The following is a 15,760-nucleotide window of genomic DNA, read 5'->3' as shown; positions in this document are numbered from 1 at the left end:
CTTCAGAAAGGTTTGGAAATGATATATTTTTTTGTTTTAAAAACATTATTATATTATGGCAATATTCCACCATATTCTTGCCAAGTTTCATAATAGTATCAGCAGCATCCACCACAATCCAACTCTCCCCTCTGCTCAGCAAGCTGCCTTCTCAGAGGATGATGAAACTTGGCACGGATAAAGATTAAATCTTATTAACGATGCCCACACGTGCTGTGCAAGGGCTTGTACGTGATCTATAGTGCTGAAGGAAAACATGCAATCTGAATACAAAGGGAATTTTGTAAAAGGTTCCTCTCTATGGTTGCTCAGTCAGCACAGGCAAAGCTTGCACATCTCTTTTTTCTAAATGGTTTGAGATAAAATCTGCTTCAGTCCATTCCGATTTCCATGCATAGCCCACAGGAATTTAGGAAAGCAGGGCTTTCCTTTTCTTACTTTTTCATGCTTTGTAATACCAATATTTAGCATTTAGAAAGCACTTTCCTGTTTCAACTCACTGTCTAATTAAATATCCCTGTAAGATACTAACCCCCTGAAAAAGGTAACAGTTGTTCAGGCATAGTACTCCACAATGATATCTGATATTTTGCAATTCTGTTCTAAAAATAGGGAACTGCTGTGATTTTTTACAATACAATAGCAGCAGGGAAACACTGACATTTTAGCAGTAATGGCGTTAGGTGGTACTCTTCCTGATGTTAGAGGCTTAATTCTTATTGATGGGAGCATCTCTGTAAGGCACCGTAAAGAGGTTTTTAGGTGTTTGAACACTGCCAGGTAGTTTCATTCCCAACTGCGCATCCTGTGCCATGTTCCCCAGTTGCCTAACCTGCTTGCATGTTAGAACACTCCTGAGCTCCAGCTGGAACCAAATCGAAAGGTCTCCTTGTAAGGAAGTCTGAGCATGCTTCAGACGTGATTGTGGACCATGCCTAGAGCAGCCTATTCTAATGCGTCCTGACAGTCCTTACTGGTATGGCTCAGAGCATGCGTGAAATACTGTCAGCAACGAACTATAAAAACACGATGCAGGCAATTAAATGTCAGACTTTAATATTATATAGTCACCTATCACATAGGGACCTCTGCAGACCAGCTGGTCCAAACCTATGCTCAAACACGGCCACCTAGAGCTGGTTGCCCAGGACCATGTCTAGATGGGTTTTGAATATCTCCAAGACGAGAGACTTGACAAACTCCCTGGGCAACCATGCCAGTGCTCAGTCACCCTCACAGTAAAAAAAGTGTTTTCTGATGTTCAGATGGAGTCTCCTGTGTTTCAGTTTGTGAGGACTGCCTCTGGTCCTGCCAGTTAAAGGGGATGGAATAACCTGCAGCGAGCCAAGTAGATGGAAGCCAATCCATATATTTCATTTCTGTTTCCTACTGAAGTGTGTAGCACAGGACTAAACTTCACAAAATCTTTGGCTCATTTCAGAGAGAGAGATGCAAGTCTTGCAGCTTATGGTAAAATGTCCTCAGCACTGTCAGCCACTCCTGGATGCAGGGTTTGGCATTGAACATGTCTTTAATTCCAGAAGTATAAAGTATTACCTTCAGTCAATTTGACAAGCATTTTTCATCCAAAAGTTAGCCTTCAAACCCACAAATCTCAGCAGCAAGTATTGCACAAATCTTTAAAATTAGGCAGCAGCTAGGACCTGCTGCTTTTAACTCTCTTAACCTTTGCTGTGCTGCTCTTCTTTAAATGGCTGCTACAGTTAATTTATTGCCCTTCCCAGCATTATCATTATTATTAATGTATTTAATTGTTTATTCTCACTTGAATGGTGGGAGATAACAGCCATATCACAGTGATGCAGCACTAACTCTGGGAACCAGCCCTGGTGAAGTCATGGTGTAACGCAGCAGACAGGATGTTGGCAGTGGCCATGGAACAGAGCAGTCATTGACACACAGCCCAGGATGGGTATAGAAAGGGTGGTGCGAGGCCAGTCTGGTAGGTGAGGAGGCAGAAGTGAACAAGGGCTGAGATGGAAGGGCAGGGACAGCAGGGGCTACCCGTGGTGGTAGTGACATGGGGAGGAATTAACTTCTTTTGCTTCTCCAGACTCCATAAAGGCATGTCACTAAATCATGGCACACTTCTGTCCTCTTCCTCCTTGGCCACTAAGTCGGAGAGCTGTCAATGTGCTACAGGACAGATAAAATAGCCCCTACCTATACTCCTTCATGGTCTCACGGGGAGCTGGAAGGTCCCCGCAGCCCTGGGCAAAGGCAGCTCTGCACTTGTTTTCCCTGGTTGGCTGAGAGTTGGGTTCCACACAAGCTCCTGGCAACATCCTGAGTGCTGTATTGGCCATACCATAGCAGGCAGAGTGCTGGTGGTGGCCCAAATCATCATGGGATTCATGACATGATGGGCCAGGACAGGTGTCTCCTGGGTGTCAGGGAGAGGTGGGATGGACAGCCTTACTGTGAGGCTGGGAGAGCCCTGGGTGGGGAGGCAGGGGCTGCCCATGGTGATGGCGGGTGGCTATTCGTTTGTTGGTTCTCCTGCCTGTTACAGCCTCAGCCTTGGTCAGGGACACAACGAGATCATCATATGCTCCTGTCATCTCCCTCCTTTGCCCTGAAGCTGGAGAGTGTCATGACTTCCTACAAGGACATCTACCTAAGGACTATGGAGACACATATAGCCCCTGTCTCTACCCTATCATTGTCCTGTAAGCAGCTGGATGGTGCCTGCAGCCATTGAGAAAGGGAGCTCCACACCGCCCACCTCCTCTTTCTTAAACTTATCTCAAAATAACTTTTCTGATTCGTGTACTCATTGGCTGTTTTTTGCTGTCTTTTTTGGGAAATATTTTGGGGCTTTTCCTTCTGCATAAGGAATCCATAAACCTCAATTTCTTAGGAAGCTGGGCAAAAAAATATTCAAAGCATATTAAGTGTCTGCAAGCATGGATATGTAAACCAGTTTGCTGCCTTTTTTGAGCAATGTAGCAAATGTGCATGATAAAGGAAAGAGCAGGTCCTTCAGCAGTGTAACTGAACCCAGCTGGCTCCTTGTGAGAATCCCTTTCACATTTAGACTTCAGACCTCTCATGGGCTCTCTAGGATGCAGGAATCAACAAATCTTAGGTTTAGCATCAGAAAAGAAAGACCCTGAGCACAGCAGAAAAGCTGAAGGACTCACTTTGATTTATAGGCACCAAGAGTTACAACCTATAATAATTAATTTCATTGATAGGGATGAAATCAATTTCTCATTACCAAAAAAGTAGAAGGAAAAGCTTCAGGTGAAAAAGCAGAAAATTCTCTTATCATGAGCCTATGCCACCTAGACTGAAAAATGTTTTGCTACCACCCTGGTAGGACTGCTGCTGTCACAAGAGCAGCCAAACCACTCTACTCTAGCAAAATAAGCTTTCTTACAAGATGTGCAAGTGAAATGTACTGTGAAGTTGCATGTGAGGACCTGTGCTTTTAAGGATAAGGAATGTATTTCATGGCAACCAGCAGACCTACGCTTACATCTGAAGACATAAAACTGACCCACAGCTAACCTACAACACAGAAGGAATTCTAGTTATATGGACCATGTCTTTTAAAATTATAAACTGAACAGGAGTGGCAGCATAGGGACAGGTTTGTTCTGCCATATGTAGGAAGCAAACCAGTTCAATATAGCACTATGAGCCAGTGCTGGCAGGAAAACACAACTCAGTGTAATTCCTACCTCCTCAATATACTGCGCTGTGGGAAGGAAAGCACACTTTTGGTATGTGGAGGCAAACACAGGCTTGGGAGTGCTCCCAGCAGTAAGTGAGGTGGCAGCATGGGCTGAGCTGGGCAGACCAGGTAGGTGCTGGGGCCCCGATGCAGGCAGTGAGGCTGCAGCAAAGCCAGTGCTACTGTGCTTTCACTGCTGCCAAGCCCGTGGCATCAGAGTTCACACAAGCAGTGACACCCAGCCACAAACATAGCTTGCCACATGAGCATGGATAACCTTCAGAAAAAGCAAGGGGGTAAACAGTGCATTTATAGGTTGCTAGGCCATAAAGAGAGGAGAGAAGGAGATAGAAGCAAAACCTTCCCCAGGTGTGGTGGCGATAATTGCATCAACATAAGGAATCTTGCACGCATGGGGCCAGATTTTTAACCCCCACCAAACAAAGTAGCTCTGTTGAGATCAGCACAGTGCTGCTTCATACTGTATAAGGATCTCCCTGTTGGCATAAATCAGCCTTTAGAAAAACAGGCTCCCGTTTAGTTTGCTGAGTCCTGCCCCAAATGCCCTGACTTTTTTTAGCAGAGCCTTCCCTGTCCCCCTGTGGAGCGGCATTGTCATACAACCACTAAAGAGCACATGAGCAATTACTGCTACAGTAGAAAAGGAAAGATGTAAAAAAAAATTGAAAGTTACTACAAAACAAAAATGCATAACCTAAACCTGGGTTTTAAAGACAAACCATAACTGTTAATTAAGTCACCTTACCTATAGTTAAACTACATCACACCAATGTTTCATCCCTGGCAAGCACGAGTGACAGTTCTATACTTTGGAGTTTTGTAAGACAAAACCAGAGCAAGAAAAATAGCTCTGCTGTGCTCAATAAATATATACAAATAACCACAGCAGGAAACTACCATTAATAAAATCCAGTTAGGAAGACATCTTCCAGATTACTCTGTGTTACTTCTCTTCTTTCAAAACTTCACACAGACAAGACTTCCTGGGACCAGCAGCTCCTACTTTGCCCAAGACCAACATGTCTGGTCTGGTGAGATCAAATGGTGTCAAGGAAGATGAAGTCCAAATCTCCATGGGATAAATCATTCACTACAATTCAATATAAGAACAGGTCCCTGAGTTTACTGTCAAAATGACATAATTCAGAGAACTTAAGAATAATTGTACAAAATCAGACCAAAGGTTCCCCTAGTTCACTATCCTCAGTTCAGCAATAGGAGAACGTAAGTACTACCTTGGGAAGGACTACAAGCAGCAGGAAAAATCCTGGGAGATCTTTTCCTGAAAGAACCTTCTAGCTTCAAGTCATGTAATAGCTTGAAGGAACTGACTTAAAGGGTGTATGTAGAGCATCATGTTCAGTAGCCACAAATGTATGTATCCTCTGAATTTGTTCAGTCTCTTTTTGAACCCCTTTCTGCTCTTGGCCTCCTCAAAACCCTGCGGTGATGAGTTTCACAATTATATGCTATGGGGAAAGTTGTTGCTTTCAGTTTGTATCAAAGCTAATTTATTATAGCTTATAAATTCACTGAGTGCCCTTTAGTTCCTGTGTTGCAAGAAATAACAAGTAGTTATTTCCTATTTGCTTTCTCTGCTCCACGTCTTTTATAGATTTGCATAATATCTCCTGCTTTTTTTCCAAGCTAATGAAACCGTTTAGTACTTCCTCCTGTATAAACTACTCTATACCTTAAATCACACTTGCTCTCCTTCTCTGCCATCTTTCTAGCTCTTTGCAATAGTCAAGGTTGAAAATGCACCAGGAATTTATACAGTAGTACAATGATGCTCTCCATCTTATTCTATTCTTTTCTCAGTAACTCTTAATATTTTTTTTGCTGTTTTTACCTCTGTGCAACGCTGAGCTGATGTTTTCATGGATCTATACAAGACAATTGTAAAATGTCTTTTGCAAGCACTAATAACCAATTTAGAGCCCATCACAGAATGGCAAAGAACACTGAGAAGATAAAGATACTTAGGATCTGAAAGCAAGAGGATTGTGACAATTCCAGCATTTTCAGTGAAAAGTAGCAATGTGGCAATTTTGCAGTAAGCTGGACTGATTTCTTGTGAGTCACCTTCCTACATAGTCTTAGTTGCTATAGAGTAGCATGGAGATTTCCTGTGTCATGGCACAATGGTAAGGGGATAGAGGTGAGCACTGGACCTGAATCAGCTGGATCAGTCAGATATGGATCCAGCTAAGTGATTTTGAATATCTGTTTAAGAAAGCAGGGCCTAGAAGTAGAGATGGAAATCACATCCTTGTCAGTTTTAAAGGAGGGGTCTTGGGAATCTGGGGGCAAATGACCCTTTTGATAGTAGGTATACAGTTTTGTGTTGTAACATGGGCCACTGGGGACTGATGTTCCAGACTATAATTGAACTAAAAATGATGAACAAAGAAAGAGGTGGAATATTAGGGAGGGAAAAAAAATTCAGGGTGGGGAAGGTTTCAAGAGAAGAGATTATTACAACAAGAAATAATACAGAGGACATTTTGGACAAATTGTTTGCACAACATTTTATCTTTAAATATATGCACCAGGTAGGGTGCCTAATTAGTTGTTCTTATTTCTGTAACTGGATTTAAATTTTTCTTGATGCTCAATGCATGAAAAGAAGTCTGAAGCATATTTTACTGGCAAAGTGATATACTAGCAATGCAGAGCATGAATGAGCAAAATCATAATGTTGCCTGAACTACCAACACCAAACCACAAAATACACAATTTTAAATATCTTGGAGAAGCTCATTGATTTAGCATAAAATGCCTCACTTCACCCCGTATGATGCAGTTCTCAGAAGACAAGTTGGCAGAGAAAGAAAAAAAGCATACACAAAAAGACTTTAGCTTAAACATTAAGTTTTGAGGCAATACATTTCATCCACACAGTGCCGGACCTCCAACATCACCCATGCAGATACTGCATTTTGAAGCAGATCAGCCCTTTTCCTTACTCTTTTGAAAATGCCTTTGCTTTCTTGCTGGAACCTTCAAAAGCAAATGGCTTGGGAATCTCTCTGTTGATCAAGGCCAGCACTTAAATTTTTCTCATGTGAATCTAGCACTCCCATTCAGCTTTGCATTTTGTGTCAATTCTAATACATCTCCTTAGTAACTCTGACTGAAGATGGCCTCCACGCTGAACTGGAATACCAGACCAGGAGAAAAGGTTATTTTGCCACATATTCTGAAATAGCATTTACCTGCTCATAGTTATTTTAGTGGTAGCGGACATCTCAAAATGGACATGTGTGCGCCACCTAGATTTAAAGGGAATGCAGATATGGGCAGAAACGTGAGCTTGGACTTTGTCTTCTCAAGCTTGAAGAGGATGAGATAAGCCATGGTGGACAAACAGGAAGGCTTCAGGCAGGAGAACAGAAATAACGCAAGGAAAGTTTTGGAACAAGAGAGAAATGCAAACACTGACCAGGCAGCTCCAAAAAGAGACTTTCAATAGACGCATACAAGTTTAAGTGAAACAAACTACAGAATTGGATTCAAACAATTCAATTGCTGCCAAACGCATCCGTTTAAATTAAGGCAATGCTACTCAATGGGCGACAGTGTACTCCACAGCTCTTGACAGCCATTTCACTCCTTGACAAGATCTTGGAAAGGAGAACTGAAATTGCAAGAAGATGTCCTTCTGAACATAAGAGACAGCATTGCTATTGATCTTCATTATTTACTTTTGTGCTTGCTTTGCAGCTTCTGCATACTCAAAAAGCTCTAATAATCATTTTGCTGGCTTCTAAGAATTCATCAGGTCAGAGGGAAAAGTCAGAAGTTGGGATTTAAGATCTAGAGAGTTAAGCAACTACAAACATGCAGCAAATGGAAAATTTAGACATCGGGAAAAATATCAATTACAAAAGCCCTCTATCCATCACTTCGTTATTACATCAATTCTTTTGATTGATTTAACTACAACTGCTCTGCACTAAGACAGGCCTTAAAATAAAATGCTCTTTAAAACACAAACATTGTTAATTTACCTTCTTTAGCCTTTCATAAAAGTTGTAGTCTCCTTTGGCTTTTTTTCTTCCAGCTGATCCTGACACAATCAGGCATGGCTATTAGAATAATATGTCTATCAAGTGGAGCCTGATTCTCATTTAGAAACAAAACAAAATAGTAAGCCATTGTCTTAATTTGGAATTGAACCTAAACAAATAGTTTTAGAGACTCAATAATAGCCTGTCAGTTTTTCCAGTCATTTTTCATTTCAAAGTTCTCTGTTTTCTTTTCCATGTGAAACAAAACACAGAAATGCTGGGAGAATTCCCCCCACCCCCACCCTGTAATACTCGTCTAGTTTTTCAAGTCTAATAGGAGGGGGGAAAACAAACATCATCTAAACTTTTGGATGCTTATATGAATTAAACTACAAAACTTTAAAGTTGTTCCAGCTCCAAGCAGTGTAAAAGGATTTGGACTTCTCTGTTTTGTTCTTTGTTCTGAGAAAAAGGGGCAAAGATGGATGTGGGCTTTTTTTTTTTTTTTTGTCTACTTTCCTTATTTTTGTTATAATTGTCTTGAAGAAAGATAAACAAAGGCAAGAGAACTATGAATTTCAGGGCACTTCCTGAAGAGCTTTGTGTTCAAACTTTCATCCTGTGCATCATCAAGCAAACACTTTTCACTTCTGCATGTCTGTGTCTGTTAACCCACCCACATTGCAATCCTATAAGATCATACACATTTATGACACCCACAGTTACTGCTTCCAGTCATATGTCAATCACAGTTACTCCCTGTCTACCCTGGGTGGCTGTCAATCTGTTATCAGGGCAGAATCACTTTAACCTGCTCTAAGAATGTATGCCCTTTGTCATGACTGTAGTACAGAAATATCCTCTGCTAATAAGAGGTGTTAGCAGTATAGAATCATAGAATGGGTTGGGTTGGGTTGGAAGGGACCTTGTCCTGACATACTCAGATGTTTTTCAGCATTGTTTCAACTGTATTTCTTCGCATTATCCTCCTTTAAGCAAGTTACTTTTATTCTAGTATAGGAAAAAGCCTTAGTTCCCCATTCAACTGCTTTCAGCAATGCTCTGAGATAAACCCAACGTATTTAAACAACTGGTGTCCTGCTGCAGTTTTTAAGCCTTTTCTGTAAAGGGAGATAAACATCTCAAATATTACATGCTTGGATACTAGTTTTGTGTGTTATCAGCCAGTATGCAAATGGAGAAGCCCGTTATCAATTTCTGGTTTCTGCTTAAAAAAAATCAGACCAACGTCAGGGGAAGTCAACTAGACTTCCACCTTATGAAAACAGCCATGAATTAACTGACTTCACTGGGGCAATATCCACTCATTTCACATGAAGACCTGGCCTACTATTTGGACAGAGTTAAGAGATATAAGACCCCTCTTCCACATGACCTCAGATACAGGTCACTGACCCATGCCAAAGTTTCCATACCTAGGAAGGCTTGCAGGTATGACTTTCCTAACAACGCTATGTACAAACCAGCTATGTTCCCTTCATTAGGTATTTGGGATGCTCTGGGTGTGGTTGCACAGTGCCTTCTCCCACTCCACATGTGTCTAGCCCTTTTACAGCCTAATACACAATAGTGCCATGCAGCTCATTTAATTTAATCCCTAAGTGCTTTAATACAAAGGATATGATAAAATACAAAGTATTAGAAGCACTATCAACAGAAGTAAAACTGTCAACTGGATAAAAGACAGCCCTTCTTACAACACATCTTTTCAATAACAGCTATGGAAATGCAGTACAAAGATTTTATTTTTTTTAGAGTGAAGTCTGGTCTAAGCATGAAAGTTACCCTTTAGTAGGTCAGGTCTACTAAATAGGTCCTCTACTTTGTTTTAAAGGTGATCAGAGAAGCCTGTGAGTGCTCACTGAAGGGTGCTGACTTCTTGCTGTAACAACACAAAGGAGAAGCAGCTCTAGTTGCAGTAGAAGCACTCGTGATGTTACAACCTGTAGCAAGGGAAATATTCTACTCTCCCCTAGCTCTGGTTGCAGAGGACAGAAACAAACCTTCAGTTATTTTTGGCATTAAATATCTGCTCTAATAATCTGAATTTCTCAGGGTTACACATGCAATCATCAGCTGTCTTAAACATTTTAAAAATATCGGCACTTGGGCCAACAGGTTCATTACACATCAATACCAGTCAAATAGGTTGTGAGTTGTAACTACCTCACCCTTCTTCTTCCTCCTCCAACTAAAAATGAATGAAAAATATCATTCTTATAATGATCGGAGTGGCTTGTACATGAACATTCACTCTTCCATTTATCATTTCTGTACTTCTTTTTCATCGTGACTTGATAGCTTTCACTGAAGATGAGCAGATCTGCTCCACTACCACTTTATAATCATCCTGTTTTGCCAGAAGCTCTGCAGATGAATGGCCACCAGTGGTTAAGAATGCTGTCAGTGATGCCTAGAGCAAAAGTATGATGTTTAAAATGTGCACAGCTTTAACAGGACATATATCCTGGTTAACACAGGATCTTCAACTTCCTGAAGTTTATCAAATTAAGTCTGTTTTGAAAGTTATTGCTTAATGAAGTATTAGTACAGAAAGCAAAACAGGTCCCACCCCATATATTATGATATCCATTTTAAAATAAATTCCAGTCCACCATTAAGAAATGGTATAAGCAGGGATTTCAGAAGAGGTTTGGTTTGATTCAGGCACTATTCCCTTGTGCAGATGCACTTTGCATCTGCAGATGTTAACTCCTTTTTCCTGAAATTTCTGCCCCATGGTGTTGAAGTCCCACATCAGCCCACACGTTATTAGCCTCTGCTTGTTCATAAACATCCTTTATCTTTACATTTTCCAGCTTCTCATGTCCAGAAGCATATTATTACATTATATATTACAAAGGAGAGAATACGGTGGAGTACCCAACTCAGCCTCTAGAGACATACAGTACAGCAAAGGGGCATTTGCAAAAGATACTGAGGAGTTGTTTGGGAAGGATGGGTAGCAGGGGAAATTTTTTGGAAGCAGACAGGAATGGGGAGAAAGGAAAACAGGGCAGAAAAAATAGAAATGAGGATCAGAGTCAACTGACACGAAAGGGGATTTCAGGCCAGGAAGCCTGAAAGGAAAATTCTTAGATTTATTGAGAAAAAGTTATTGTTAATATTTTCAGATCCATTTTGCATAGCGCTAGTGTAATGGAAGCAGTCCATGAAACTGAGTTTTCTGTATATGAATTTCTAACAGCTGACATGAGCTTAAAATAAATTTTTATGTAGGAGCAGTTCAACTTCCCCCCAATATGTTCTGAGCTTTCCTTCCTTCTATTTCTCTGGGACTAAAATCAGCTTCTTTGAGGACAGTCCACATTTTCCTTTTGTTGCCTTGTCTCCTGCACCTCCAATGAGAGTCCTCTAAAACATCACCAATGACGCCACTAGCAGAGGGCTAAGAGAGTAAATATAAGGCATGGGGTGAAGGAAGAATCAGTAGTGGGAACAAGTGAACTATCAAGAAACCAAGAGACTATTTTCACAGCAATGCTTGTCTCCTTAGAGATGAAAAATGAGGAGGAGTCAGATGAAGGAAATCTCAGTGATTAGAAAGTGAATTGGGTTTAGATTTCTTATGTATTCAGTGAGGTTTCAGTAACTCTTTACATTCATAATGAAGACATGAAACTGAAGACTTAGCCTAGCTGTAAAATTGTATTTAGATATCCTTATAGGAAATGTATACAGAAGAAAAAATCCTGTTGAGTTTTATTCCTTGCCTGTGACTATAATAACATAGGAGAATGTGTTACTATTAATTGTGCATATAAAGCAGGCCATAACTTTCTTTCTAAAAAGCCTGTGAAAAAACTGGGGGTGGTGGTGGTAACACAGTGACAAGAAGGTTCATTTTTACTCCTGTTAATGCAATAGGTCACCACAAAAGCTGCTGCAGTAAAAACCAATTAAAGAGCCAAAAGATTGGAAAAGCTTGGCTATACATAGGACTGCAGCCCCCTTGCATTTATCCTGAAGAGAGAGAGAATCATTATATCATATTAGAAAACCTGAAATAAATTTGAAAGGCTTGTACTCCTACAAATATAGGGTCTGTCCCACAAACCTTGGAGTAACGGACACAAACATTTTTACATGGCCTTAGCAAACACCTGTCTTAAAATGCAATTAATTTAATGCAGGAAATTGCCACTCTGTTTTTGATATTGCTGCTTATCTCAGTTATTGTCAACCTGACAGTATCACGTGTGTGAAAAGCATAGAATAAAATCTAGCCAGAGGAAGGAATTCAACATAAATAATCTAAAAAAATAACAACAAAGCAAGGCAGTAACAGAGCATCTGCATTAACTATACTTCTCCTCATACCTCTCATACATCCCAAATTCTATATGTTGTCATCACTTGGCATTAACTGAATATATCATGAATCTCATATATTATCAGTTATATTACCAGCATCAGCAAACAGGTCTATATCTAACTGCTAGATACATATTCACTTAGCAATAATCTCAGTTAAATCAAGACATTATCTTCTCTAACTCTTTATTACTACCTTTTTGGTGGGGGTTATGGCCTGCACATTTGAACTGTGTAAAACAAAACATATGAATACTTTTCACGGGCTTCAGTGTGACGCCAGCTCACCAGCTTAAGTAGATGATTGTGTTTTGAGGCAACTTAGCTGACTTACAAATATCCACACTTGGAGGATGAAAAGGGTTTTTTTTTTGCATTCTTGGCAATAGGGAGATGAGTTTTTTTTTTAATGTAAACGCTTGCATTTTAGCAGGTCATTATAAATTAGGCTATTGGTCTTGACTTTCTATCCTGATCTTCAGTAAACCTTTTCTTTCTACAGTCTATTCATGATTACCATTACATTAGGAGAGCAAGGACTGTAGAAAATGGGACAGTGATGAGGAAATGCATTTTTAAAAAATAATTACTTGTACTGTTATACAAGTACTCTGTGGACTTCTATAAGGTCTTCATTTTGATATGCGCCATGATTTTAAAAACAGCCTTTGAAGAGCTTAGCTTTGTTTTGTGAGAAGGTAACAGGCAAATCATAAGTAGGGGAAGGGAGCAAGTGGCACAATTTTGAGTAGCTTAATAAGCATCAGAGTTGTCTGTGGCTGCCTGAACTGTACTTGCCTGAGCTGCAGCTTACCAGCAGGTACTTAATTTCATTTCTAGGAACCATATCACTGCAAACACGGCTACTTCTTTTTCAGTGTGATTTTTTTCTTGCTGACAAAATGGTGGAAAACTAACAGTGCTCTCAGTTAAAGTCATTCTAGCTTTGCAAAAGCAGCCCCCAGTGCTAGTCTTACTCGTGCAGTCTAGTAAATGCCATGTGTATTTCCTACTTACAAACTCAATTTCAGAGCTGCTCAGAACCTCAGCTATATCCCTTAAGAACAGAGAAAAGGTATAGTTCAATTTTTAATAAGCAGCAGCAACCTGAAATTGGTGCAAGCTGCTTAACTCTAGATAAAGTTACAGCAGTTAAACCACAGCTAAAACCCCAAAGAGAGAAAGAATGAGAATCAGGAGTGCATCCAAAAAACCGGCAGCATTTAATTGACTCTTGTGATACACTGTAAGCAAGGTATGACTACAGTCGTATGAAACTTAAGAAACCTTCATTTTGTTTTCTCAATTCTCCCTTTCTTTGAAAACAGAACTAATTTTGTTTTTCACATTTCCCATGCTGGAGGCTTGGCTACCTGCCGTGCATTGCAGTAAAATTCGAGGCTAGCCTCTTTAATGAAACAGAAGACAGGTTATAACTGAGACCGTCGTATTTCCCTGCCGTAGCTTTTGAAACAGACCTAGCAGCTTACTTTTGCCTTTCTCTGGCACCAGCTGCAGCCAAAAAGCACTCCAGAATGCAGGTTGCCCTGCCTTAATACTATAAGAGCCATAGCAGAGGCACTTGAATTTAACTTCCTTTTATACTGCCCTGTCCCACAATAAAGACGACTGTGGGCACCAGGGTCAGCCCACAGGCATGGTACAGAGATGGCATTTTTTGATTTGTTACGTCTAAAGTGGAAACTTCTTTGCCTTTAATTTTTTTTTTCCAGCATCTTCAGTGACTGCTCTGTAAAAATAGCCCAGAGTTTGCCAGTAGGCACCTCTTTGAAAGGGGGAATAGGCTTAAAGCATGGGCCTTGAAAGAGTTGCACTAAGAAGTCATTCTCTTAGCTGCATTTATGGATCAATTTTTTTCACGTACCAGTGCACTAAAGAAACAATTCTGTGTTCGAGTATTGGATTTCTACCCACTGAAAGTGAGAGCAAGTCAGACCCACAGCCTTTCCTGTAATATTCTGCTCAGACGTAGCACAGATGAATTATGGTAGTCAGACCACCGGCCCAGTCTTCCAAGCTTTCTCCAAGAGTAGACAAATTTGATGCTTAAGTGCTGTCCTCTTCAATGCAGGTAGTGACAGTAAGATTTTTTTAAATCACTGAGATGTCTAGAGCAATTTGACTTCTCTGGCTTAAACCAGGTTTGGCTACTGAAACTTGTAGTCTAAATGAACCTGCTGTCCTACCATTTTCCTTGACCTGGTTATGCTCTGTTTTTTTGTTCTTCTAAAAGTTGTCAGGGATTTGTTAAAATTTTTGGTTTTATCAGGACAATCTGTGAGATTTGTGTATGTAATTTTTTTCTTAATTCATTTTCCCAGCTCATGAGACGTTAAGCATGCTGAAGTCTCTTAAGATGGTGAGTATCAATTTCATTGTCCCTTATCTAAGATGTACCGAAGCTGCTCACGGCTTTAAGAACAAGAAAAAGTGTTCGAGACACTCGGGCCTTAACTAGCAGACTGCACTGCAGTACTGCAGCAATAAGAGAACTGCATAAAGCAAAATTATATTGCTTTTAGCTTCCCTATGTTCCTTCGCTGGCATCCAGCCCATTTCTAAGCTATGTCAGAACAATTTCTATGGGTTAGTTTTCCTGGATGTCAGAGTAGCAGCTGAGCAATTAATTCTTTTTTACTTCATTTTGGGAATGAAAAAAGGTGACTAACAAACCCTTCAACTACATTACAGGCAGTTTTTCAAGCAAAGTAGTCAGATCTATTTCTGTTTAGATAAAACAGAATATGTTTCTTCTGAGGTACAGCAATGAAAACAGAAAACAAGTGATTTTTAAACATTAACTGACAGTGTAAGCACAATGAGCTGCTCTGCAACTTGCACTATGAAGCATTTAGAGTAATTTTAAGGTACCTTTGAGAGACAGAACTGAGAAAGACTTGTCTAAACAGCCGAATGCTTCCGTCCTCAGTGTCGGGGCCAAAGATGCATTTTCAGATTGCATCCACAGCGCTGAGCTTCTCTGAGAAAGGCTCTCCTCAGATAACCCTGTTTGCCTTTAAAAAAAAAAAAAGTCTAAAATGACTGTTGGGAAATACTTCACAGCACAAAGACTGAGCCAAGCCTTCGTTTAGTGTTAACAGATCTGTTAAATGTACAGATCTGGTCTGCAGAAAGCATTCATTTAGCCTGCTGACTTCCTGTGAATGTTTGGGTATCTGCATCAGAGTGCAATGCAGGGAGCCCTGAACTGCTGCCAGAGCAGGGAAAGTTCACCGAGCTCAATATTGCATCGCTCAGACGAGCTAGTTAGGATCCAGAAGCACCACTGTCCCCTCCACAGAAATCTGTCTCAGGGCTAAAGAGGCCAGCTTTTCCAGTGCAATCTCCTATGCACAGCTCTGCCTCTTCTGGATATGAGCTGGTTCACACAGCATAGGGTGTGAGGAAGCCATCAGTACAGTAAATAAAACACAAGTGTAAGTACCAGTGAGGTTTGTCTCTATAACCTCTGTCTCTGCTTTAATGAGTGTTTGCTACACAAATGGCAGGCCATCAGAACAGGCCTGACTCCTAAAATATACTTGATGCTATAGATCATACCAAGTCACAACTAGCTAAGGGTCTTATAGTCACAGAGGCTTTAAATCATAGAACATGGAAAAAATCTGTTTTTCCCTCTTTTTGCCTC

The 15,760-nt window shown here is 40.5% G+C and overlaps 1 protein-coding gene across 1 annotated transcript in view; it reads right to left on the bottom strand.

Annotated features, from left to right (window-relative positions):
• The window catches only part of GRAP2 (GRB2 related adaptor protein 2), a 76,208-nt gene extending 60,983 nt beyond the window's left edge, over positions 1–15,225 (bottom strand). The window contains exon 1 of the mRNA XM_075077686.1: positions 14,983–15,225. The gene's annotated coding sequence lies outside the window, so the exon portion shown is untranslated. The remainder of the gene's footprint in view (positions 1–14,982) is intronic.
• Positions 15,226–15,760: the final 535 nt, after the last annotated feature.

The sequence above is a fragment of the Phalacrocorax aristotelis genome, chromosome 1 (genome assembly GCF_949628215.1).
Source record: "Phalacrocorax aristotelis chromosome 1, bGulAri2.1, whole genome shotgun sequence".
Classification (NCBI taxonomy): domain Eukaryota; kingdom Metazoa; phylum Chordata; class Aves; order Suliformes; family Phalacrocoracidae; genus Phalacrocorax; species Phalacrocorax aristotelis.
The sequence above is the reverse complement of the archived record's forward strand: the minus strand, read 5'-3'. Positions and strand labels throughout refer to the sequence as shown.